The sequence below is a fragment of the Cygnus olor genome, chromosome 8 (assembly GCF_009769625.2).
Source record: "Cygnus olor isolate bCygOlo1 chromosome 8, bCygOlo1.pri.v2, whole genome shotgun sequence".
NCBI lineage: Eukaryota > Metazoa > Chordata > Aves > Anseriformes > Anatidae > Cygnus > Cygnus olor.
Window position 1 is genome coordinate 27,903,133 of NC_049176.1, and position 24,107 is coordinate 27,927,239.

Below are 24,107 nucleotides of genomic sequence, written 5' to 3' on the forward strand. Positions count from 1 at the left end.
TTGTCATGGTCCACCCAATCTGGCCAAACCACCTGCAGCTGGGTTAGCAGTGGTCTCCACCCTTTGAGGTGTCCAAGAGATGCAATAGGGACGGTCCTCATCCTTGTAGTTCATCCTGTCTCAGGATCATTTGGGACTGAGTTGAGATGGGAAACATCCAATGCACAGCACAGAATATCACCTGGAAGTTGGGTCCTCATGGAGCCTGTTGTAGATCCTCTTTGATCATTTTCCTGGGTCTTCTTACAAAGAAAATCAAATTCCATGTAGAAATGGCATGGAGACAGTATGCATACAGGGTTTTGTCTGGAAATCAGGACTGGGATGTATTCCAGATGACACTTTCCCTGCCCACACAGGCAAAGCCTTTCCGTCTCTTCCTCATCTAAGCAGGACAGCACACCCTTTCTGCCTGTTTCTCCACTTCATCCCTTGGTTTCCAGGTCGGTATCATGACCCACACAGTCCCTGAGAAATGAAGACTTGATTTCATCACAACTACGGACCGTGTGTCATGAGATACAACCATGCTCTGCTTGGATAATTCAGCCTGCAAAGCAAGGAAGAAATGAGGACAAGTAGGGAGGATAGGGGTGTCTCTATAGTGCAGAATTATCTAATCCATACTCCAAATTCTGAGCTCCTTTTTCCTTTGAGCCCTGTGCTCATGACTGGAGGAATTTTGACGTGCATACCCCTTGCAATCAATCAGCCAACCAGTCAACCAAAAAGTGTCTACAATGTTCATAATCCCCTGTAATTACCAGGGGAGCAGCCGCATAATGAACCAGGAGGTTCGCTCGGTTTGATTTACTTCACCAGGCTCTTCAGCCCAGATGTTGGGAGATGCACGAGCCTTTGAGCCGAAGAATAGCCCATTTGCAACAAGTGGCCATTAGGTGCTAATATCCCTTTGCCACAGGTTTGGCAGCGCAAGCTATGCTTACATGGAAACTGCAGCTGCAGGGTATGAACATCTGAAAGCACTGTTAGAACATAAGAGAAAGAAAACAGTTCAGACACATGACCTCAGGGCCAGCGTTTTATTAAAAATATATATTAATGCTGTTCCCTCTGATAAAGAACTTATTTAGGCCTTGCTTAAACTGAAACCTAACCTATTGCTTAGAACTACTGTATCTTCCTACACAGGGGTTTATTTTGTCACCAGGCCAAATACAAAGTCATGTAGTTAAAAGCCTTTGGCACCTGCCTGCACATTTGCATCTGGGAAGAAAATATTTTTGTCCTTTTTCTCCCTTTCTCTGCATGCAGTCAGTTTATAGAGCCAAAGCTACCCCTAGGGCTCACTTCTCATACTTGCTCTCAGAACAAATCGATTTCCAAGCCACCAAGTGTTGGGATGGCTGCAGGGAGCAGAGCCTGATCAGTTGGTTTCTGGTGGTAGTCTGCAAAATAGAAGTGCGACAAAGCATTCACGAGGACACTTAATGATATTACAAGGCATGAGGAACTTGGAACCATAGTATGGGGACCGCTATAGAGATTATTGTGCCTCAGATTTTCCAGTGTGGTGAGCTTATAAAACATAAGCTTTTTATTTTATACCATTTTTATATTATATTTTAACTCACACTTTTAAATGTATAAAAAGTACTAATATTTTATAACCTTGCTGAACTGGAAAGTTTGAGGCATGTGCGTTTGGAGATGATGACGGCTTGATGCATTGATTTTATGGGGGAGGGGGGTCAATCAAATGCCCCCATCAAAATTCCTTAAGAGCATCTCACCCATATTCAGGATTTTATACTCAGTCCCACCAAAGTCTTATTCAAGACCTTAAAATAGAGTTTAACTGATTCACAGGGGTTGTGTCGGGCTTCCTACTGAGTTGATTCACCCAAGCTTCGTAACAGTAATAATAAATGATTCTTAATGACATCAATGTGTTATTTCTGATTGTTTTCCCCTGGGACTCAACCATGTTACTAAGGAAGCTGGTGTCACTCTCCTAAAGATAAAACACACCCAGCTTACCAGTGGGGATGTTAATTAGACTTTGGACATCCATGTTTAATCTTCTTGCTTTTATCCTTTTCCTACATGTGAAATGTTTAAAAACATGTGGAAGCAAATTAGTTAAACATCTGCTCCATGCTGGACTCATCCATCCAGCCCGTAATTCAGTGTGTGGGAGGATTTTAGGGGTGAACTTGGCTGTGAAAAGGGCAGAAAAGAATAGCACCAGGCTCCGAGAGTGTGAGGCCAGCTGGTGTGAATCAGGGTGTCCTCTCCTGAGCTGTCAGTTTGAGGCATGGTTCCTCTTCACCAGAACTTACTGCTTTGGTTTGGGATGTTCCAAGCTGAGTTTTCTGAGTGTTTCTCCTCCCATTCAAGTGTAGTGATCTGAGGAATGAAGTTGTAAAGCAGAGTTACGCTGTGGGCTTGCTCTGGAGGAAAAGGACGATAAATTAGGGCTTCTTGTTTACCTGCCCTGGGCTTCTCAGGTCCAGTGCTCAGTGATGCACTGAGTAAAGGAGAAACTTTGGGTGAACGCAAGCTGTCAAAATGGGGCCCTGAGCAGCCACGTGCTCAGGCTGCTACTCTGGGAGGTGCTAATGGAGGACTTACTGTTCCTTTACTGTCCTCCTGGGTGGTAAATCCATTCCAGCTCTTTTCCATAATCAATTTCAAAGGTAGCACTGAGCACAGGTTTTCCCAGGGGTGTTCCCATTTGCACTGTTCGCAGCATAGGAATGCTGTGCAGGTGGCTCGAGTAACTGATGAGCAGGACCAAGGCTGTGGTGATGTGGGTATTCAACCAAAAAACAGCATGGCATCTCTTGTACAGGAGGCTCCCGATGGTGTCTTCAGGACTTAAAAAAAGAAGTGATTGCATTTGGCGAGCCCTTATGGGAATGGAAAAGCAACCTGTCCCGCCTGGGCCAGGCTTTTTAGGTGCACTGGCCTTCCAGGCGGTGAATTAGGCCAGGTAGGATTTACCCCTTGCTCTTGCCAGCGTGTAACCTGGTGGGGCCAAGCTGCCTGGGTACAAACTTCTACTCAGCAGGAGGCCAGGCATGAGCAGCAGCTTTCCCAGCAGTGCTTGATGGCATGCCGTACCCCAAGGCGACTTGCATTCCCTGCTGTGAAAAGCTGTAAATCACACGCCAATAACTGCATGGAAATGGCTGGGCAAATATTTTGAGAGATGGAGAAACTCTGTAGAAATCACTGCTTTGTGAGTCACTTACAGGCGGAAAAAGGTGAACCCAAAAGATCTCCCTGGCAAACGATTTGCTGGCTGTTACTCGTCTTAATGGCACAGCTCCTTCTTCCTTCCCCCTTTCTTATCTGCTGCCTTTTTAAAACTTGCTGTTCAAAGTTTCCAATGTGATTTTTTTTTCCCTCCCAAATTTCTAATGTCAATAAATACTTCAAAGGTGGAGAGAACTCACATGCCAACTTCTAGCCTGGAGCTTACTTTTACAGCTCTGTAATAAACCCGCTTTAAAAAATGTTTATAATGGCCATGACCGTGGTACTTAACTATTGCAGTGCTTTCTATCACCCTCATAATGTTAAGTGCCAATAAATCACCTGGACTGTCGTGGCATCCTGTATTTATTTACAAAGCCCTTAGAGGGGCGTTTTTTGGTTTTATTGACCGAGTGGAACAAAAGCTGGGGGCTCTTTTTCTTGCACAGGAAGGCAGATTAAATGCTGCCTAAACCTCAGGCTGGCCTCTTGTACCTGAGGCAGGCTGTGGTACTCGAGGCTGCTATTTTTGGAGATATTTCACAGGAGATCCGATGCCGTTTGGAGGCGAGGCTGAGCAGTGGTTGCCTGGTGGTCACAAGTAGTGTGCGTTGCTTAACCTCCACCCAGGGCTGAGCTGGTGGCTGAAAATGAGTTTTGAGGGGAGGCACCAGGAATGTGAGGCCTGAAGTGAAGCCCTTCTGCTTGTAGGCACTGCTCCAAAACCTCCTGAGCTCTACTTATAGCAGAAGGGGATTTTTGGACTCCAATTTTTTAAAAATTTCTAATTTAACTCAGGGTGTTGTACTGGGCTTTGTAGACTCAACCATTGTCTTCTTGCAAAGACATTGCTCTTTGACCTATTGAGTATTCACAGACTTTCTACTGAGAAGCAGAGGAAGTAAAACCATAAAACTTACCCTTCATCCTAAACACTTGTTTCCTGCATGCTATCATCCCTCCACTATAAGTTTTTGGAGACAGCTCCCTACTGAAGAGAGGGATGAGGAAGCACGACAACTAGCGAAGAGCAGAATTAGAGCTTACTGTATGTATATGGACAGAGTCTTGGTTTGAAATTAATGCCTGAAAAATAAACTGTTCTCTCAAAAAAAGTAAACATAGTAAATTTTCCAACTGTGTCAATAACCCCAGGGCAAAATGGATTTTGAGGCAGAAATGGATCATAAAGAAAAACAAGATTTAACTGTTGGTAATTAAAAGTCAATATTAGAAGTAAAAGGCCAAACGGCCTTGAAAGCCACCTGCCTCCTCTTGGAGTGTGTTTTGAAGATCCTCACTGTGTACTGCTGCCTCTCAGTGTATCACCTGGTTGGAATTTTTCATGGGGCTTGAATTTATTAGAAAACAGCCCCAGTCAAGCAGAACTGTGCAAATTAGATTGGATTTACATGACAAGGTAGAGCCAATGCACAGCAGCTAGGAAATGCCTGAGAAGAAAAAGACAAACCAGAGGGAACCAGGGAGAAGGGCTGCTCTGTGTAAACAGTGTTTAAAAAAAACCACCTTGGACTAACGGAGCAATAAAATTAAAATTCCCACTTTAGCTGGCCTGGGGGGAGGGGGTTCAAAATGAGACACTGAGGGGGAGTTTGAATATTAGAGGAAATAAACAGATTTCAGCATATAATAAGCAGGAGGCTGGGATATTATTGTAGGATAAAGTGTTCTGGGATGGAGCAAGCTGACCGAGGACATGTTCCTGTTGTGAAGAAGGGTGAAGACTTGATCTTCGACCCTGCTGAAGCCTGGAGGATTTAATCTATTGGCTTTGAAAGACTTTGAGTGAAGCCTGAGTTACTGGTAGATTCTAGGAGCTTCATATTGTCTTCTCTTTAAGAAATAAGCATGTAAGCTTGTGTTCTTGCCTATTATCTTATCAGAATATGGTTTCTTCATCAGTAATATGTAGGCTTCATCTAAATCTGTAAATACTGAATTGCTTCCATATGCCTGATGTTTCACTGGAGAGACCCTGCACTTTGGGAATGTCATTACTGCCCAGCGTAATCTTCTGTGAGTCATAATGTAAACTCAAAGTTATTGCAATTTATTAGCAATCACAATTTGCCAGGAAAATAGCATCAAGAGTATATCAGAGCAAGTAACTCAATTGCAAAATGAACATGCCCTCTATTGCAGTCTGAGCCCATTAATGTCGACTTTCCAAATCCAAAGAGTGATTTCCTCTTGGGTCCATATAATAATGTGGTGCAGAATGCTTTCCTCTGAAGGAAGCAACGGGGCTTTATTGAATATATGGAAAAGAATTGGTTCTCTGGCTTGTTACTTAACAACTGATCCTTACTGTCAACATTCGTGATGAGTAAACCTTGTGAAATAGTACAGCTAAGGGCTTAATCTGGTGCCACTGTGACTTGTGGAGATGTGCTGGAGATGAAGTGACCGTTCTGGGGACCAGGCAGGCAGGAGTAGCGTGCAGGCACCCTGTGTCCTGGTCGTTTTGCCAGAAGTGCACTGTGGTGCTCTGAAATATCAAGGGATTTGCTTAGAGATCCTGTACTGCTGTTGCCATCAGCGGAGCTTGGGAGAGGGGCACGAAGGAAACGTGGTGAAAACAAAGCCATGAAACAAGTGCTAAATGTGCCATTTCCTGCAGGAGCTGTTCAGAAATCCTTATGAGAAATCCTCCCTTTTGCATCCCACTGTTTGGAGTGTGGATTTGGGAGGGTGAGAAAAGGCTCTTTATTGGTAACACTTTGATTCCCCTGATCCCTGGGATTTCTTCCAGCTAAATGCTGATGTGAGCTGCCTCAGAGCCTGTTCCTATAGGAATATCGGTCTGTAGCAGATCCAGCTGTTGGCCACATAGGGCCAACTTGTTATCTCAGAGCCCTGACCTGATGTGAAGCCTTGCCCAGACAGCAGTGCCATATCCCCTCAGATGCAGCTGGTCTCCTGCCCTTCAGCATCGTCCAGAGATGTCCCCAGGACTGTCCCCATGTAACGGACAGCAGTGGCTTGCTCTGGTACACAGTCATGCTGGGCGTCCTCACAAGTCTCAGACATAAAACAGTAATAAAAACCTGTGATATTTTTGTCATCCACAGGGGTTATGAAAGCAGTCAAGTTTTCCTTCAGTGTGGGCTGCACTGGGGCTTCAACTGATCTTTTTCCCTCCTTCCTTTCATTTTTCTTCCTTTCTGGGAAAAAAATGGGTGTGAAATTCTGTTCTCCTCTCCTTGAATCTAACAGCAATTTTTTCCATTAATCTCAGTGGGGTCATTCAGGTATTTGTGCGTGTTTCCATCAGCTAGTACCCAAGTGTAACAGCTGAGCTGGTCTGAAAAAGAGGGATTTTCATATAGAGGAAAGAAGAATGCAACTCTGCTGGAAAAGCTCTGGTTTGGCAGTGGCTGGAAAAGGTTGTTCTGGGACTGATTTAAAGAGCACTGGGTAATCTTATGCAGATTCCCCCAGGGCAGCCATAAGTTAAGTGATGAAAATGTGTGCATGTTTTACACAGCTCCACTCTGGGACTGGGGGAGAGGCAGCAGTGCTGGAACAATACGCAGAGCCCCACGCGGACAGTGTCGCTGCCGAGGGGATGGGGTGCTCCCCGTGGGAGCAAGGACAGTCAGGGTGAAGCATCTGTGCCGTGGAGCTGGGCACGTGTAGGGCTTTTGGAGTGGTTTTGCTGTGAAGTGCATTGCTAACACCATCCTAATGCCCCAGAGAGCATCTCTCCAAAGGGGAGGTGCAGTCCCCATCCGGCTTCTTGCATGAGTCCGGCTGCCCTGAGCTGCCTCATGGTGCTGAGCAGGGACCTACGTGGTGTTTGGGGACTGAGCGGGAAAAGCAATGGTTCTTCTGGCTCATCTTCAGGAACAGCTGCTGTGGGGTACCCCTCTGTGCCACCCCTTGCTGCCCTCGTGCTGGTTCAGGGAGCTGCACGGAAGGGTGCAATGCTTCACCCAGAGACATCCACGATCCTGATGGGAAGGCTGCAGGGCTTATGTAGGGCTGCAGGGCTTGTGTAGGGCCTGGGGGTAGTCAGTGCCAGGGAGAATGACTTCCACTCTACACATGTTTCTAATTTACATAATTTGCATATTAATTTGCAGTGCATACACTGGGAAGGGGCGAGGGCTTGGAAGAGTTGGAGGCTGCTTGTTTGCCATGTTTGATGTGGCTGCCTCTTCGTGCTGGAGTCTTGCGTGTGTGTGACATAAGTGGTCTTAAAAATACAAGGGGTTGGGTGGGAGGAAGAGAAGAATGGAAACTGCAAGTCTTTTACTAAGCTAGACACCATAATAATCCTGGCAATTAACTATGGGAAAGCTCCAGAGCTGGATTTTTTTATGCCATACATTTGTTTTCTGTGTAACAGAGAGACCTTCCCACTTGCTGCACAGGAGCTGTGCCCAAGGGGACTTGGCTATAATGAGATCCAGAGCAGGGTGTCTCTTCTGGGGTATCTGTGTGTTTTGTCCGTAAAACTTGCACCCCACCCCCCGAGATAAATGTGAAAAATTGGAAAGTGAACTCCAGAGGCTTCTCTGATGAATGGGCCTTTTGTTCTAAAAGCAGTGTCACCCAAAATGGGGAGACTTGCAGCAAGAGTTCAAGTCGCTAATGAAGAAAGGCTGCTGTGATTGTTCAGGTGGCAAAGCACTACAATGCAGCAGTCCCTGCTCAGGGAGCAGCATAATAAGGATGGCCACACAGGCAAGCCTTCAGGTATGTGTAAGAATCTGGGTGTTACCATGCTGTACGTAGCTGCTGCGTCGGCGGGAAGGTGGGCTGCCAAATCCCAGCACGTCCTGGGGGCTGGCTGTTGCTGAAGCAGTCCCAGGTTGCCTAAGATCCCTCTGAAGGTGCTGGGATATGGGACTGCAACCCTGCTTCAGTGTAGTCCCAAACGGGGTTTATCCTCTGGCAGAATTTCCTTACAATTGGTTAATTCCCTGTCAGAGGAAGGCAGGTTTATGGCATGCATTCACTCTGCAGTGCGCGCAGTGCTAATGAGTTTGAGTAGTTAATCAATGTAGTGTGAGTCCTTGCTTAAAAAAAAAGAAAAGTCCATCAAGCCATACAATTTCTGCTTACTCTTTGCAGAATGTTTTCTATTCCATCCGTCTAAACACCGAGTAGTATTTTAAACAGATGTAGGCCATCAGTTTCTATAAACATCGTAATTGTTTGGCACCGCCAGCGCTTACATTTAAGGATGCAGTTTGCAGGGATACACACAGACACCAGGCACACACTTTCTGCTGTGCACAGAAACTCAGTTTATGTTCCGTTAGAGGCCCGTAACTCTCCTCCTGTAAAACTTGCTTTAGCTTCGAGCCTGGCACCAAACGAGGGCTGTTATCCTCGCAGCTTTATACGGCTTCGTGCTGCACGCTCGGCCATTTTAGCAGCCTTGACAGGAGGATGTGGTTTGGATCCCACCCCAATAGCTCTTAGCTCTCATTGCCCTGCTGCAAAGTAGATGCAACATTGCTGGCACCTTGATCTTCTCAGTCTATCAGGAGAAAGTAATATAATTGGCCCCAGAGCTCGGCTCGGCCACCTTCCCACAACTTTCTGTGAGCTCGTCCTGTTGGACCCATGGGTGATGGTGGAGCTGGTGTTCGCATTGCCATCCCCCGAAAGCAGAGGAGGTGTGGTCCTCGCGTCGGACCGCTCAACCTCTTGTAAAAATGATGAACTGAGCTGGAGAGAGGGAGGTGAAAGGAAGGGATGGATAATATTCACGCTAATAAATCTAGTGCTGCAATTAACATCGCCTTTAAAAATATGTGTATTATCAGCACAAATGGAAATCCAGACAAGAGCAGCGGCCAAGTGCTGCTCTGTGTTTATAATCAAACAGGATGGACTCGGCATTAGCTGGGACTGCTGGCCAAGCCCGGGGTTCTCCTGGACCGGGGTGAGCAGCTCTTGCTATGCAATCTTTCATCTTCAGCTCATGCTCAGCTCAGTTGCTCTTACTCCGTGTTAGCCTGTAACGTGGTGGCGGGGTGATTGCTCTCATCTCTGGATCTTATTGCAGTTGCTTTTGTCATCAGTGATTCCTTCCGTTAGCCCTAGCTGGGCAGGTCAAAACCGGACAGCTTTTTTGGACTTGTGGCAGCAAGTGGCCCAACGATGTCAATGAATTCAGGGCTTCCTTGTTCCCGTCCCGAGAGCAGCCCCATGTGCGTTCCCCTCCTGTTATGAAATAGTAAGTGGCAACAATAAAACGAGACCTCGCTGATAGCATATGTTCAACTCACGGGCCCGTTGCTTAATATACTTTGGCTGCAGACTCTAGCTGAGAAACCAGATTGTTAAAGCATCGTGAGTGTGGATAGATGTACGGTCAGGGTATTGCATAATTTTTGCCTCAGTGAGACACAGAGAAAACTGTGAATATCACCACAGACCATGAAAATGACTGCTTCTCCCCTCTCTGACCTTCTGGAGTGAGAGTTTCTGGGCTTTTAGGTTGCTTTTCTATCCAGTATCAGTTCTTGGTCAGTTCGAGAAAGATGTGGCCAGATTTTGAAGCACAGATGAGGCATTTCCCACTGGAACTGAGATACAAGGGGCAGAGCACGAGAGGAGTGCTCATCTCATCTACCTTCAGGTGTCTGCTTAAAGCTTCTGACTTAGGTGCCTGGCTTACACAGTTCGTCACCCAACAGCTCCTCTATACAGTGGGGAGGTCACACTGTAAGACCCTTCCCTGCACACGAGGTTAGTTCCTGCTCTGAACTGCTCACTGGAAGAACAATCTCTCTACTGAGACTATGAAGAGATCAGAGGAAGATCAGCCACCTATTTAGTTGCTTATGCAACATGATTAAAGTTTGGCTGGGGGCAAAGGAAGAGAATATTTGCCCCAGTGGCAAAGGTTTCTAGGGTAACTTATAGGCACCTCCATGGTGTAAGGGACGGGTCCCTGCAGCAGCAAAAAGGAGCCATTTTTCCCAGAAAGCACTGAACTTCTCCCAGAAGAAAGCTTCCAAATGTGTACAAGGAAATTTAAGGCTGGAGCAAAAGGTTGGAGTTGGAAGTGGTTGTGGTTGTGGTTGCTCAGTGGTCAAAACAGTTTGCTCGTCCATCTATGCACAAGGGTCCTATTCTAGGAATTCCTGGTCGTGTCACTAGGAATTCAGCCCGAAACAGACTCCCTGGGTCGGAGGGGAACAGGGAGCATGGCTCAGGACACAAAAATGCACCAAACTTGGCCTCAGACACCTCTTACACTCTGTGACCAGGGCAGAATCTGATGTCAAGCTTTCCCCAGGAGTCGCTCTCCTAAATGGAAAGGAGCCCAAAGTGATTACATGTTGCTTGTTCAAGGATGACTGGCTCTTACTGCAAACGAACTGGTTGGGGAGGTCAGCTCTTGGAACACAGACTGTCTCCCGCATGCTGATTTTCCTCTGGAGGACAGGCATTTCTCAATCAGGGCTGAGCTAATAGCTCTTTCGGAACTCAGGGTTAAAGGAGGCATCCACTCTAGCACTGTCTCCATCTGCACAGTGGTCAGAAGCTCAGCAGCAGATGCTCTGCCACTCTGCCGTCCCTTCCCTTTCAACCAAGGATGGTGGCTGAAACCTCTCAGATGGTGTGGGACTTTCTTCAGTCCCTGCTTCTGGCAGGAGGTCCATGGAGAAATATCTTTCTTGGGTGTCTCTGCTTTGACCGTGACCTTCTGGTCAGCACACTTCTGGTTCTTGGTCAAACAAGTGTAAGAACCATCCTACTCTGTATCTTGACAGTTACGTGACCATTTTAAAATAAAGAAAACTAAATTAATACCTCCCTTCTGGTCTCTCTTGAAGGTAATATTCATCTTGTTTATGTATCTGTGCCCTGATCTGTTATTCTGAACGGATTTGCCCAATTCTACTAAGGAGAAGAGCCCATCACCCGGAGCAGTGGTGACCCCTGCTCCCAGCATCCTCAGAGCTTGAGAAAATCCACATCGGGATCTGAATCACAAGACTTGGCCTCTGCCAAACTGTAAGCTGAGGCCCAAACATCAATAGCAGTTGTTTAAGAAAGGCTTATTCCAAGATAGGGTTTAGCAATGCTTGAGCATGTTTCCATCCTGGTAGACAGGGACCAGAGCACACCTCCCAGCTGTTGCTCCTCGGCATGGTCCCAGATCCTTGCGAGCCAACTGCTGACCCCGTTCCAGCCTGCCTGGTGGCAGCTGTGCACAGGCAGAGCAAGTGAGAGAGTTTGGAGCCGTGCTGGAGTCATCTGCAGACCCCGCTTCCCACCATCCTACAGCAAAATGCTGCCTCTTCCCTGCTGCCAAAGATTTTGCCAATGGCCATGCAAAAATCCAGCTCTGGAAGCAATCCCCTCCGGACCCTAATATTTCCACCAAAAAAAAGGAAAAAGCAAACAAAGCAGCAGAAGCAGCTACTTGTGTGCCTCTCAGGCTTGCAAAGTCCCTTGCCCGGCAGCTGCAAGAGGCATGCCTTGGGAAGAATGGCCTCTTTTCAGTCCTTGGCACTTTGTTGCGTGCACATGGGGCAGCAGCAAAGCCCTTCTGTTCAGTGCAGGCCCTCGATCCATTACGTTTTCACCGTTCCCAGTAACCCAAGATCCAACAAGGGGTCCTTTTACCTCTTTTGGGACTGAGTTCGAGTAGGGCTGGGCAAAGTCTTCCTTGTTGAATGGGAGGAGGAAAGGTGTTGATGCGAGTGCCTGGGCGCTGGTGGGCATCTCAAGTCTGCAGGGAAGTCACTGAACAGTCAAGTTAATTATTTTTAATGAACTGGGCCAAAGCTGATTGTGTTATTTTGTAACATATTAGTTTGGAAAGCAGTGAAAATATTTGGCATCCCTCCCCAGCCATCACAGGGACCTCTTTGTGCTTTCCTTTTCCCCACTTTTCTCTCATGTGCATAGCTGGCTCCCACATCTCCACTTGCTGACGCTGATTGATTGCATTAATATCACTGTAAATATTACATAATCTCCACTTACAATGCTAGAAAGAACCGATGAGTTTTCTGTTGCCAAGGGCTTTCAGGCTGGAAAAAATAATAAAAATAATTCAGAAAAAAAATAAAATCTTTATTTTGTTCCCCCCACCCTGCTTTATTTATTTATTTATTTATTTATTAATGCCATTGGCCCTTTTGGTTGCAGACCAAGAAAAGACCAAAACTTTGTGGCTGTTGCTTCAATGAGGCAGTGAAAAAGAGGTGGGAAAAGACAATCCGGGTGTTGTGGTAATGGGGAGAGGGAGCAGTAAAGGATGTCAGAGCAGTTATAGAGAAAAAGAAGGCTTCAAAAAATGAGGTTCAAGTCAGTTAAGGAGGATGTGGATGTGGAGGGAGGTCTATACCCTATTCAGGATTTAAAAGCCTTGGTTTTGCTTTCCTGCAGCAGTGGCAGCTCTCTGGGAGTCTCTCGGATGCTGCCCTGGGCTGGGAAAGTTGCAGTGCTGCAGGGAGGGACGGAGCAGGGGGGCCCTGCAGGACGATCCTCCCCACCGCTCCGCGCAGCTCCTCCTCCTCCTTCAGCACCAGCCCAGGGTCGTTTGACCTCCTCCATGTAGCACATCCTCCATCCCGACCTGACCCTCGTTCACGCCAGTCCTGTTTCTCTTCTCTGTCTCCCTGCCGCAGACAACTGAGTATCGGGTTGCGTTTTGAGGCGGGCGGGCTGTTTTCAGCCTCCATAGAAAATCCATTTATCATATCAGCCTTACATTAGCCAAAGTACAGGAGATAAAAATTATCTTGGAAATCTAAACATAGATTCTAATCTAAGGTACGGCAGCATCTGGTTCCCATTACTTTTTTTTTTATATACTTGCAAGATTTGAACCGCATTACTCCCGCGGTGAGATATTTCTGAGAGCGGAGGGCTGCGCTTCCCAGAACTGTGAGTCCCGCTGCTGATGGCTGCTCCTCTCCCAGGGCTCATCTGCGTGGGAATTGCTGATTGCTCTGCCTGCAGTGCTGGGGAAGCGTGTGTCCTGCTCACAGGCAGGGTCTCCGGGCAGCAGGCTGGGCTGCGTCAGGGTTACGCTGACTTCAGCACTATCATCACTGCAGCTGGGTGAAAGAGGTCTGCTCGGGGACCTTTTCATGGAGAAGTTTGCCGTGCCAGGCTTCACCGGTCCGAGCTGGCTGGGGAGGAGCAGTGGTGTGGATGCTTGGACACAAAGCCGTGACTTCAGGCTCCCCTCTGCCAGCTGGGCTTTTCCTGAGCTGTGTGCTGGGGGTGATGAGCTCCCTGCAGGGTGCTGCCAGGAGTGACCCAAACCTACCAATTCTTCTCACCTCAAGGGCTAAATCCTGCACAGCTTAGCCACAGGGCAAGCTGCTTGACCTGAAGCAGCACAGCCAGCCTTGCCAGCACCCCACAATTGGCTTCATGGCTTGAGATGCCTCAAGGTACAAGTCAGGTGGCCGTGTTTCAGGGATATCCATGTACCAGGTTAGGGTCCTGAGGGCACTGATAGATCTTATCTGCTCTGACCAGCCACACCTGAAACCTTTGATGGGCCCCACTCAGTCTCAGAGCTTGTCTGTTCATCCTGCCTGAGCTACTTTGCAGCATCACCTGCCCCTTGCCCTGTTCCTGAGCTGCTGCTCGTTGTTGTTTTTTCTGGATTTTCTTTAGGGAACAGCCTCACTCTCACTTCTGTCAGATGCCAGAAAGCTTGCTGTTATTTGCAGCGCATTGGGCACAGCGGAGGGGATGAGCTGCTGTGAACTCAACCTTGCCCTGCTGCTTGGAGACAAGTATGCAGCTCTGCAAACTACTGTTTGCCTCTTGAGACAAATTATGGCATACTGCAATAGCTGAGGAATAGCATAAGAGGAGTATGCAATGAATCACAATGCATATGCACACGAGGGGAAAAGTTCAACCTTCTGTTTGCCATTATCTCACTCTTGAAAGCTGAACTGTTCGATTCTTGCATTTTCCTAGCAGTTGATTTCTGTGGCATTTCCTAAGTCTGTCTGTCTCAGGGCAAGCGAAAGAAAGTGCATCACCCCTCAAAACCCTGCAGTTGTGCTGGCTTGCAACTAAAAATCAAATCAAACTGAAATAGGGTGAGAGAGCGGCAATATTGTGTAATGTGTAACTCTGAATTGCTGTTATGTGTTCAAGCAGCTGAGTGCGTTTCTCCAGCTCACCCAGCTGGAGTGGCCACCATGCCCCCGAAGCTCACCACCACGGCACAGCCTCCTTCTGGGGAGGAGGTGGGAACAGGCACGGGAACCTGGGGAAGTGCTGTGGGGTTATAAAACTCACGTTTCAATTAGCAGAGGAGATATCGAGTCATTTTTTTCTGATTACAGCAACTGGAGTGGGTTTTCTCTGATAGAGACGGGGAAAGTAGAGCGAGAACCTCTCCATTAAGTGACTCAAAGTTGACTTTGCCTCTCAAGGTACCTGCTTTTCCCCAGTAATGATAATGAGAGCATGTGCTGACTAATCTCCTAAATTAGCTCCCTGAGGGTGTATGACTTCGGGATTTTCAGGGCAGTCTGAAATCCCATCAAACTGCTATTGCCAATACAGGAAATTTAGTCTTTAATTAATTTCATTGTCAGTATGTGTAATTAGTTCTAAAGAACTGTGTTACCCAGGACTAGATACGACTAGGGGATCTGTTAGCCTTTGCTCAATACATCAGATTTTGTCAAACCTCCAAACTGCATAGTGGATACTTGTCCTTCTTCAGGCAAATGTTTAACATGCAAAGAGCAGGCCAGGAGGTTTTCAGTCATGTCTTAATCATCTACTCTGTTTCACATGACAGGGGATTTTTCTGGGGAAAAAAAAATAGTATCTCCTCAATCTAGTGGAAAAATTAGATCCAGAATAATGAGGAAACAGAAGCTGAACACATTTAGAGTGGTGACAAGACATGGGTTTTCAAGAGTGACGCTAATTACACATTGAAACCCATTAGCTCGGTGGCTGGAGGAGTCTACATTCCTTCCTTCCTCCTCTCAGCTGCCAAAACTCTTCTGGGGAGCATGGGCAGAGGTGGTGCGGGAGGTCAGCACTGCCTCTGCTCCTGCAGCTGGGAGGTGGCGGTGTGGTGACGCTCCCGGTGCCCTGGGGTGTTAACTCTGAAGCCTAGGGATGGCTATCTCCACTCCAGAAGTACTTCAGGGCCAATTCCTTGGGCAGCAACATGTGCTTTTGCTGGGATTGGGAGCAGTGGGAATACAGCCACCCTGTTTCACCCCTATTCTCCTTCCTGAACCACCTCACTCTGCCCTAGACCTGCTTGTGTGAGCTGCTTTTGTCGCAGCACTGTGTACATCCTATAGAAGCATGTGTGGTTTGTACGCCTAAAACTGCAAGCTGGGTTGTGTAGCAATGTAAGTAGCTAAATGAACCATTTCGCTTGCATCTGACATGACAAATGAACCTGACAAAAATATGATGACCTTTTCAGTGTTTATAGAGATCTGATTTTTCTGGATATTCTCCTGGAAAAAAAAGAAAAAAGGCAAAAAAGGCTTAATTTCACAGTAATATTTGCTTTCTTACTGTGTACTCAAAGTGGCTGTGCAATTACCAAGCGTAGGAAACTGTTTGTGCCACTTCTCTTTTTATTAAAAAAACAGATTTGACTTTCTGAACTGGCTGCGTGGAACAGGGAAAGGTCACTCCGGAGAACAGGGGCTGAAACCATGGTGTGGATGCTAATGCGGCAGGAACTGTTTGGGATCAGTGTTTTGGGGTAGGATTTTGCACTGTACCTGGTACAACAGAGCCTGGACCTCAAAATGCGCCCAAAACACGGTGGGTAAGGACTGCCTGCAGGGGTTAATTTTGCCCATCCATGCACTGGAGGAAATAGTGCAGCACTCTTCCTGTATCCACCCCCTTGGGAGCGGGAGGAGGATTTAGGTCAAAGTACAGAGGACCGTGTTACCGGCATTAGCACTTATTAACCAGTTTGATTCTATTAAGGGAAACCTACAGTGAATAATGAGAACCAAGTTGGCCCTTTCCACAAGTGCTTTAACAGCTGGTGGCCTGAGAGCTGTTTTGATGAAATAAATCACCCCAATGGAAAATTCTCCGAAGCCGCAGCCTGTGGAAAGTTGACCAGATCTTTACTGGCAATATTTAGGGATGCTCTAAACAATGAGACAGTTGTTTTTCGTGTATCATGCCTGGAAAAACACGATACCCCTCATCTGGCCTGCCCTTTAATACTTGGGAGGTAGGGCACTGTTAACCTGATGGCAGAACCCCTGGAGGGGCTTCTATACTTGTAAAGATTATAATGTATGCAATTATTAGCAGGATTGTTTTGTCCTCAGTTGGAGATGGTGGGGCTGGCTGCAGATGAGCAGGGTTGGAAGGATTTTTTCTCCTGGCGAGCATCCTTTACAGTGCTGCACCTGCCGTGAATTTCTAAGGAAAAAAAAAAAAAGAAAGAAAAAAGAAAAAAGTTGTTGCAATGCGTACTGCTGCTGTAAAACCTGTGAAAGGTAAATACAGAGGTAGGCACATTGCAGGGTATCTGTAAGGTGTCAGCTCTCTCCCCATGCATGCATGGCAGCATATCCTCCTGGAGCCATCTGGCCTCTGGATGGCATTGCAGCGAGGCAAATCCAGCCTTTACAGCTGCTAGCTCTGCTTCAGCTCCGATCTAGGTGGAGATGTGCTGGGAAGAACATCATGTGGGTGGGATTCCTGCAATGTCTTATGTCTTAGCGTGAACTTCATAGCTCATTGAATTTAGAGGAGGGATGGTTTTTGCCTACACATGGAATATATGTTCTCTTCATGTCCAGGCTATGTTAGGCTTACTTGTTCCATTTAATTAAATAATTTATTTATTTATTTATTTATTTTCAGATGAGGCCAAGTCTGTATGAATTTTACAACAGACAGTGAGACCTGAAGTGGCTGGCTCAAGTACAGGTACGTGTAGATAACTGAGCAGACAGCCAAGTTCCTTTTCACCTCTTCACCCTGACCTCTTCCTTTCCTGACCTCTTCCTTTTCACCTCTGGCTGCAACTGCTTCCTCAGCAGTCTGTGTGGGGGAAAACAAAACCTACAGAGCAGAAATGAAGAGAAAAGTGCAATCAAATGCTGGCTCAGCACAAAAAAAAAAAAAAAAAAAGAGATTTCATTTTCACGTACCACTCTTGGGAAGGTCTTCAGTTCAGCCTGCGAGACTAGTTGTCCTTTCAACATGGGATGGGCAAAAAAATAATCTCATCTAAGCTTCTCTCAGCTTAGAAATGCCCATGTAGCAGGTTACTGAGCAGCAATAAATTGGGTTAAGGGCGTACCAAAGAGGAGACTCTTCCTGGCTGGTTGTCGGTGGTGGCAATTTCTGAGCTAGGTTTGACCCTCCACAAACACCTGCACACTGCAGAGGAGCTTAGCGTCGGTGTTAAGTGGTGAGGAAGTAAAATAGAAGCAACCTGTCAAATTCGTTTATTGAGGTCTTTCTCTTTAATTGGGTGTTTGTGGAAGTGGAAGCGGTGGTTTACATACTGTGGAGGACATCAAACTGTCAGGAAAGTGCACAGGTGGCTGGTTGAGCTCTCTTGGGTTGCCCTCCATGAAATATCCTCTGCTGTCCTCCCTGTTGCTGGCACCAATGTTCCTACCAAGGCTTTACATGGAGCTCAGATAGGAGGGAGTGTCACCAGTCCCCAGATATCCACTTGCTTGTCCTGTTCAAATTAAAACCTAATTACCTCCTGAGATTTTGTTACTGGCACCTTTTTGTAGTCAGCACTTTGCGTCTGTTTTCTGCAGCCTTTCCATACCCTGTTGTCTTGGCCTCTCCCATTCAGCCTGATGTCCCACTTACCCCTTTCAGTGAGACAAAGGATCAGTCATGTTTATACATTGTCAAATTCAGCTCTCCTCCTGTTCCCTTTCTCATGGGCAACCCAGAAAAGCCTTTCCTGAGATCAATTCCACATTATGGAGCACGACCAGGAAAATAAGTTGTTGCAGTCAGAAAGTCCTCACAGTTTACAGGGAAAAAAATTAGATTGAGCCCAGCATGTAATGCAGTAACTGTGGGCTGTGAGAGAAAAGATGTAATTGTTGTCTGTGCTAAACAGAAATCTAAACAGGATCACAAGTAATTAGCTATTTAATAGGTGACTAAAGTAAATACTGCAATTAAAAAGCCTATTAAAAATAATATTAAAAAAGAAACCTCACAAGAAATGTAGCTTTGTCCCAGATTGCCTGTCAACAAAATCAACAAACCGTTAAAAAAAAAATTGTCCATACATGCCCAAATCAGTAAAACACATAATAATTACTTGGCACATTTTATCTTCAAAGCCCTCTGCAAACACTAAGTAATTAATCCTCCCAACACCTCTCTGCGGTATGCGCAGCAGGCACTGGTGAAAAGCGAGCCTGTGTTGCAGCCAGGTATAAATACCTTGTTGTGGGGCACATTCCTGACAGAGGAAATGCCACTCGAAAGTCAACAACGGGGAGTAGAGCATGCTTATCACTTCAATGGCACTCCTTGTAAGCCCCGACTGCCTTTGTTTCAGGGAGGGGGAAATAAAAGCCCCCATGCCAGGGCTGGTGGAGGTGGCAGAAGGCTGCTCTTGGTTTCTGCACCAGCCTCCATGATGGTGGAGATGGTGATGCCCTGTCATTTTATGCAACTTTCTTGCCTCCAAAACTGAATTTGAAGGTGTCATCTGAGGTCAGGTTCATCTAAAACCTGAGTCTGAAACCACTTGTCAACATGAGCTTCAAGTCAGTTACGTTGAAGTTAATTTATTTCAGTGTAATTGTTCCAAGGCAGAGGGATGAGGGAGCACCCCTTCCTTCGCAGTGCCTGCTGTGGCTCCACCAGCAGCCTGGGGAGGATGGATAAGATGCAGATGTTACGGTGTCCTGGTCCTGCGGTGTCCTGAGCCCAGTTCTACGCTCTCAGCCAGACAGAAGACAAGTGGCTTTCTGCTCGGATCCTTCCTTCTGTTGCTCCATAGGGTGACTTTTGCCATAAAACCAAAAGGTGGGAAAAAAAAAAAAAAAAAAAAAAAAAAAAAGGAGGTAGATCAGGTAGATCAGAGCCGAGTAACATGTGGGGGAAAGAGAAGCAAGAATGCAACAGTGGGGCACGGAAAACTCACATTGACATCAAACCATGTCATAAACACTTCCACGCCTGAGCTCTGGGAGTGCCAGGAGAAACAAAATACCTTACAGAGAGAAATCAAAGATGATACCCTCAGATCCCATCCATCCCCCGTTAAACGCAGCAAAGGGCTGTGTAGAGTTTGGCAGGTGCTGCGTGGAGCAAAGCAGGAATGACTAATCCCACCCTGGCTGCCTTTAAGAGACCTTTTTGCAGCAATGGCTAATTGGGCTGAGCATTTATACTCTTGGCCAAAAATAAACTTTCCCACAAAGAAGGCTGAGCTACAAACGGAGAACTACCTGCGCTGAGATTAATTTTGGTGTGTGAGGGAAGGCACTTTGTGCAAAATGAAAGGCTGTATTCAAGAAAGGACTTGTTTTCCCTTTGATCAGAGGGGCACCTGCACCACAAGGAGGCAAATGGAGGGTTATTGCTTTGCAGCCAGCAGAGAAGAGCATTTTCACCCAAACAGATTTTTGTAGTTCCCTTTGCAGGTGTGTGTGGAAGACTAACATCGCTGTGCTTCTGGCACGGATTAGTAAGGGTTGGATGACACTGAAACGTGGCTCCTCTGGGGAGGGAGAGGTTGAGCTTTGTGAGCTGGTCCCCAGTCCTGCTGCAAGGAGCTGCTGAGTGATGCTTGGTCACCCCTCTGCCAGCCCACGGATCACCTCCTCCTTCTGCCACAGATGCCAACAAAGCTGTGACCTGACTAAAACAGCTACTAGCTCCTCCTTGTCTCAGACTCTTCCATAATCCTAATTCCTTGGTAGGATTTGGGCCGGTATTGTCTACATCCATTTTCCTGTTGTTCTTATGTGATGTCTCCTGTGGAGCACAGAATTTCTCTGTCTTCATCTCCTCCCTACAGTGCACAAGGAAGGTCCCATCCCTTTTTTTTTTTTCTCCAGACTCCCTTGCTTCTTGGCTCAGATGAGCCCTGTGTCTGTCTCTGTGCCCCAGCCCAATTTGCTTTGCCTACTGGCCAATTGCTTGGGGAGATCGCTCTCCTTGGGGATGCTCATCAGTGTTATTAGCCAGGTTGTTTCTGTATGGATTTTCCATTTGTCTAGGAATTAAAATGACAACAGAGAAGACGGAATTCAGAATCTCAAACAGATTTAATAACACGTGAAACGTTTCCCAAACCATCACATCATCCAGGCATAAGCCACACAGTGTTTTTCATGTGCGCACAAGCCCTATCTTAAATCCAGAGTAAATTGCCAAGTTATTTCCCCACAGGACATGCTCCGTGACGTACATCAGCTGGATCATCAGGATAGTCTGACCCTGCAAAAGAGGATTTAAACACATGCTGAGGTTTAAACAAGGAACTTAGGCATGTACTTTAAGATTATGTGCTATCCTGATTTACAAATTAGACTCCTAACTCTGATGATGACCATGGTGTGGAGCTGGTCTCTATCCTAAGATATACTCATTTGTCTGTTTGCAGTTTTCCAGCCAATGTCACCTTCCTGCTTCTCTCGTTGGTGCAGTTAGGATTTCAGACTTAGCTGAAAGAGGCGTGTGCATGTTTGTATTGGGTGACTCTTCTTTGAAGGCCGATTTGATAGCACCAGGTGGAAAAACTCCTATTAACACTGAACAAAGCCCAAACCATTATTTCAGCAAATATGTGTTTGATTAATATAGAATACCCACTTATTTTTGCTGTTCCAAAATAATGCTGTATTTGGAGGGGATTTCCTTTTGTTACTTTTCAGTGAGTCTGTTTCACGAGAGTATGTGCTTTGCCTCACCAGTTTCTTCTGAAAGAACATCTAGGACAAAAAAAAAATGTGCAAAATGATCATTTGAGATCCATCTTTTCTGGAAGGCAATGGGCTGTTCATCGTCCGTCTAGGAGCTGCTGGCTGGCAGCCCAGACCCCAGCATGCCCGGAGGAAAGGGCATCCAAAATGGGCCACGTCTCTAAAAGCAAAACCATACATGCAGAAGTGAGCACAGGTGAAGAATTGGAAATGACACCTACTAGCAAAGCAGAGAAATGCAGTGGGCAGCGTGGAAGTTAGGGGATGGGATGCGTGAGCTGTGCCCATGCTGGCCCTGGGTGCGGTGATGTGAGATCATCTCCGTGTCCTACACCTGCGTGCTGTGGTCCTTGGAGGTGCCTCCTGCAGGGGTCTTCTGGGGTTTGGGGGCAGTCTCAGCTCCTTGCACAGCACCACGGGACGGACACGTGGGACGTGGTGGATGCAGCCTTCCGTGATGCATGTCTGAAACCTCTGGACCAGAGCGCCCCGAGCACCTGGACCAGCATGTCAGGACTTCTCAGCATCATCCAGGGCTTGACCTAATTTCTGCATCTCCTGTTAAATGTTGAAAACTAGCTTTTTTAGTATTTTAGCATCTCTGCTTTACCTGCTTTCCATGCTCACAGCATGGCCTTGATATGTACAGTACAAAGAGTTAGCCTAGTCTGCATATAACTCAACCTTTATTACATGCTGCAGTAACCCATTAACCCCCTTTTTTCTGAGTAATATAAGTAATATTACTTATATTACTTATAAAAGCCTTCTTTAATAATTACTACATGTTCTAGCACCTCAATGCCACAGGCATCAGCAACCAACCTCGTGTTCCTTAACATTTTTCTGAGCAAATGTCCCAAGCACAGTACTTTCTCTTCTGCCTTTTTAGGGAGCAGGAGGCAGCATTCCCAGCCTCCGCACGTGACATTCCCCTGCCTCCCTCCCTGTTTATCCTGCAGGGTCTCTCGGATCAGACCCGCTGCCATCCATCATCCGTTCAGAGATACAGATTTCACTAATGGCCACAGTGTAAATATTTGCAGTAAACAGTTTTAACAGCTGACTTTTAGTAGCCACTGTGCATATAGAATTGCATAAACAGGAAGAACAATTATAGTGATGGAAAAATTGGCACAGGAAGAGGGGAGAATAAGATATTAAATGTTGAATTCCTACAGGAAGGTAGGAATTATAACCTCTGTAATAATTAATTGGTGATGAGCCTTCTCTTCTGAAGACCCACATTGCAGGCCTGAAATGAACATATAGAATTATTTCATCCTACAAAATAATATATAGTGCTGAAATTCACATTATGTTACTTTTTTGACCCAAGTGATTAGCCAGGATGTGGGGTCTCATGGCTTGTTTCCACTAGAAGTAGAAATTAATGATGGTCTCAAGTATTTCTTTAACACAATCCTGTTTATTTCAAAGACTGTACAAAATCCTTGTTCCCTGAACTCATTAGGAATTAAATAGCAGGAGGCAGTTTCCTTGGGCAGTGGTCCAAGCCCCCTTTTCCAGCCAGCACTCAACCCAAAAAGCTCACTTCATCAGTCTCATTTCAAGGTCACGCTTCATGTGCTTCTTTAGTTATCCTTGACTTTTTCAGCTGCCTTTTCTCTTTGCTACTGTGATATTTCTCATGATGTTTTTCCTACTTTTTTCCCCTCCTTTCCCCAAACCTCCTTCCCCTTCCCACCTTTCTCCCCACCCCCCCTGCATGAATTTATTCATTTCTTTAAAGAAAATTTAAATCCCGGCCCTTAGCACCTGGGTAGCTCATGCTACATGCTGTAGGCAGGAGCTTCTACTGCTTTAGAGGACTAATTCTCCCCCAACCCTCAAAAAAATAACTATTTTTTTGCCATTTATTACTAACAAAAGTAGCTATTAGGTATTCAAGCTTCAGTGAAGCATCTCCTTCTGCCTCTGGAGAAACAATGGCTTTGTTTCTTCAGTCATTGTCACTTGATCTTCCCAGATGCTTGTGATTCTTATTACTTTTTTTTTTTTTTTTTTTTTTTTACTTTTTTTCTTATTCTTCTCCTTGTATCCTCAAGAATCTTTCTGAGGGAAAGGCATAATTTGTTCTGGTCTTTTAGACAGGCTTTGCCCCTGAATGGGATTTTGTTTCTGCTTTCCACTTGAGCTGGTAAATCCTTGTCACAATGTAAAACACAAAACGATGAAAAATTCCTGTGTGCGCTTTATCTGTATGCAGACATGCTTGCACACACACGCTTTGGACCTCAGCAGTGAGATGTGTTAGCTCTTATTCCACCCCCCTTGCCAGAGTAACTCTTCCTCTGTGTATGTTTATTTAACAAATCGGTGCTAAAAGCAGTATAATGCGATAACAGAATTATTCAATATTCTGGTCAAAATCTAGGCTCCATATAATTTTTATTATTATTTGTGGTGGTGTTCCTTCCTTTTAAATTTAGGTGGGCATAGCCAGTGGGGTGTTTAAAAGGCTAATTTCAGCTATTCAAAGATTTTCAACAGGTTTTTAAGGGGATGACCTACAAACTAGAACTGAGAGTGAGGCTTAAGCTTGGGTTTATACATCCCAAGTGCCAAGATTGCTCAGATATAAACTCTGTATTCCCTTTCTTGGATCTGCTTTATCCTGCAGAAAGGTAGGAGGAGAAAGGTTATTTGACTTGGAGCTGGGCAGACGTCTGACAAAATAATGTCAGTAAATTAAGACAGATGAAAAGTGGGGACAGAGAGGGAGAGAAAAGTGAATTTCTTTTCCTCTTCTGGAAAATCCAAACAGTCCAATATCTGCTGCAACCCAGGTGGCATTCATTTCCCCTGTTTAACTAATTGGGGAGACTGGGATTTTTATTTTATTTAATTTATTTTCTTTTTTACAGTTTTCTTGAAGTTTTCTTTTTTGTCTATATTTTGATTTTCTTTGGAACCACATGTCTTCCTGCTATATGGAAAAGAATCAGTAAGCCATCA

General features: G+C 45.9%; 1 long non-coding RNA gene across 1 annotated transcript in view; it reads left to right on the forward strand.

Annotated features, from left to right (window-relative positions):
- LOC121073763 overlaps positions 1-24,107 on the forward strand; it is a 319,233-nt gene that overhangs the window by 224,427 nt on the left and 70,699 nt on the right. The window contains exon 5 of the long non-coding RNA XR_005821924.1: positions 17,071-17,136. This is a non-coding gene — a long non-coding RNA (uncharacterized LOC121073763). The remainder of the gene's footprint in view (positions 1-17,070; positions 17,137-24,107) is intronic.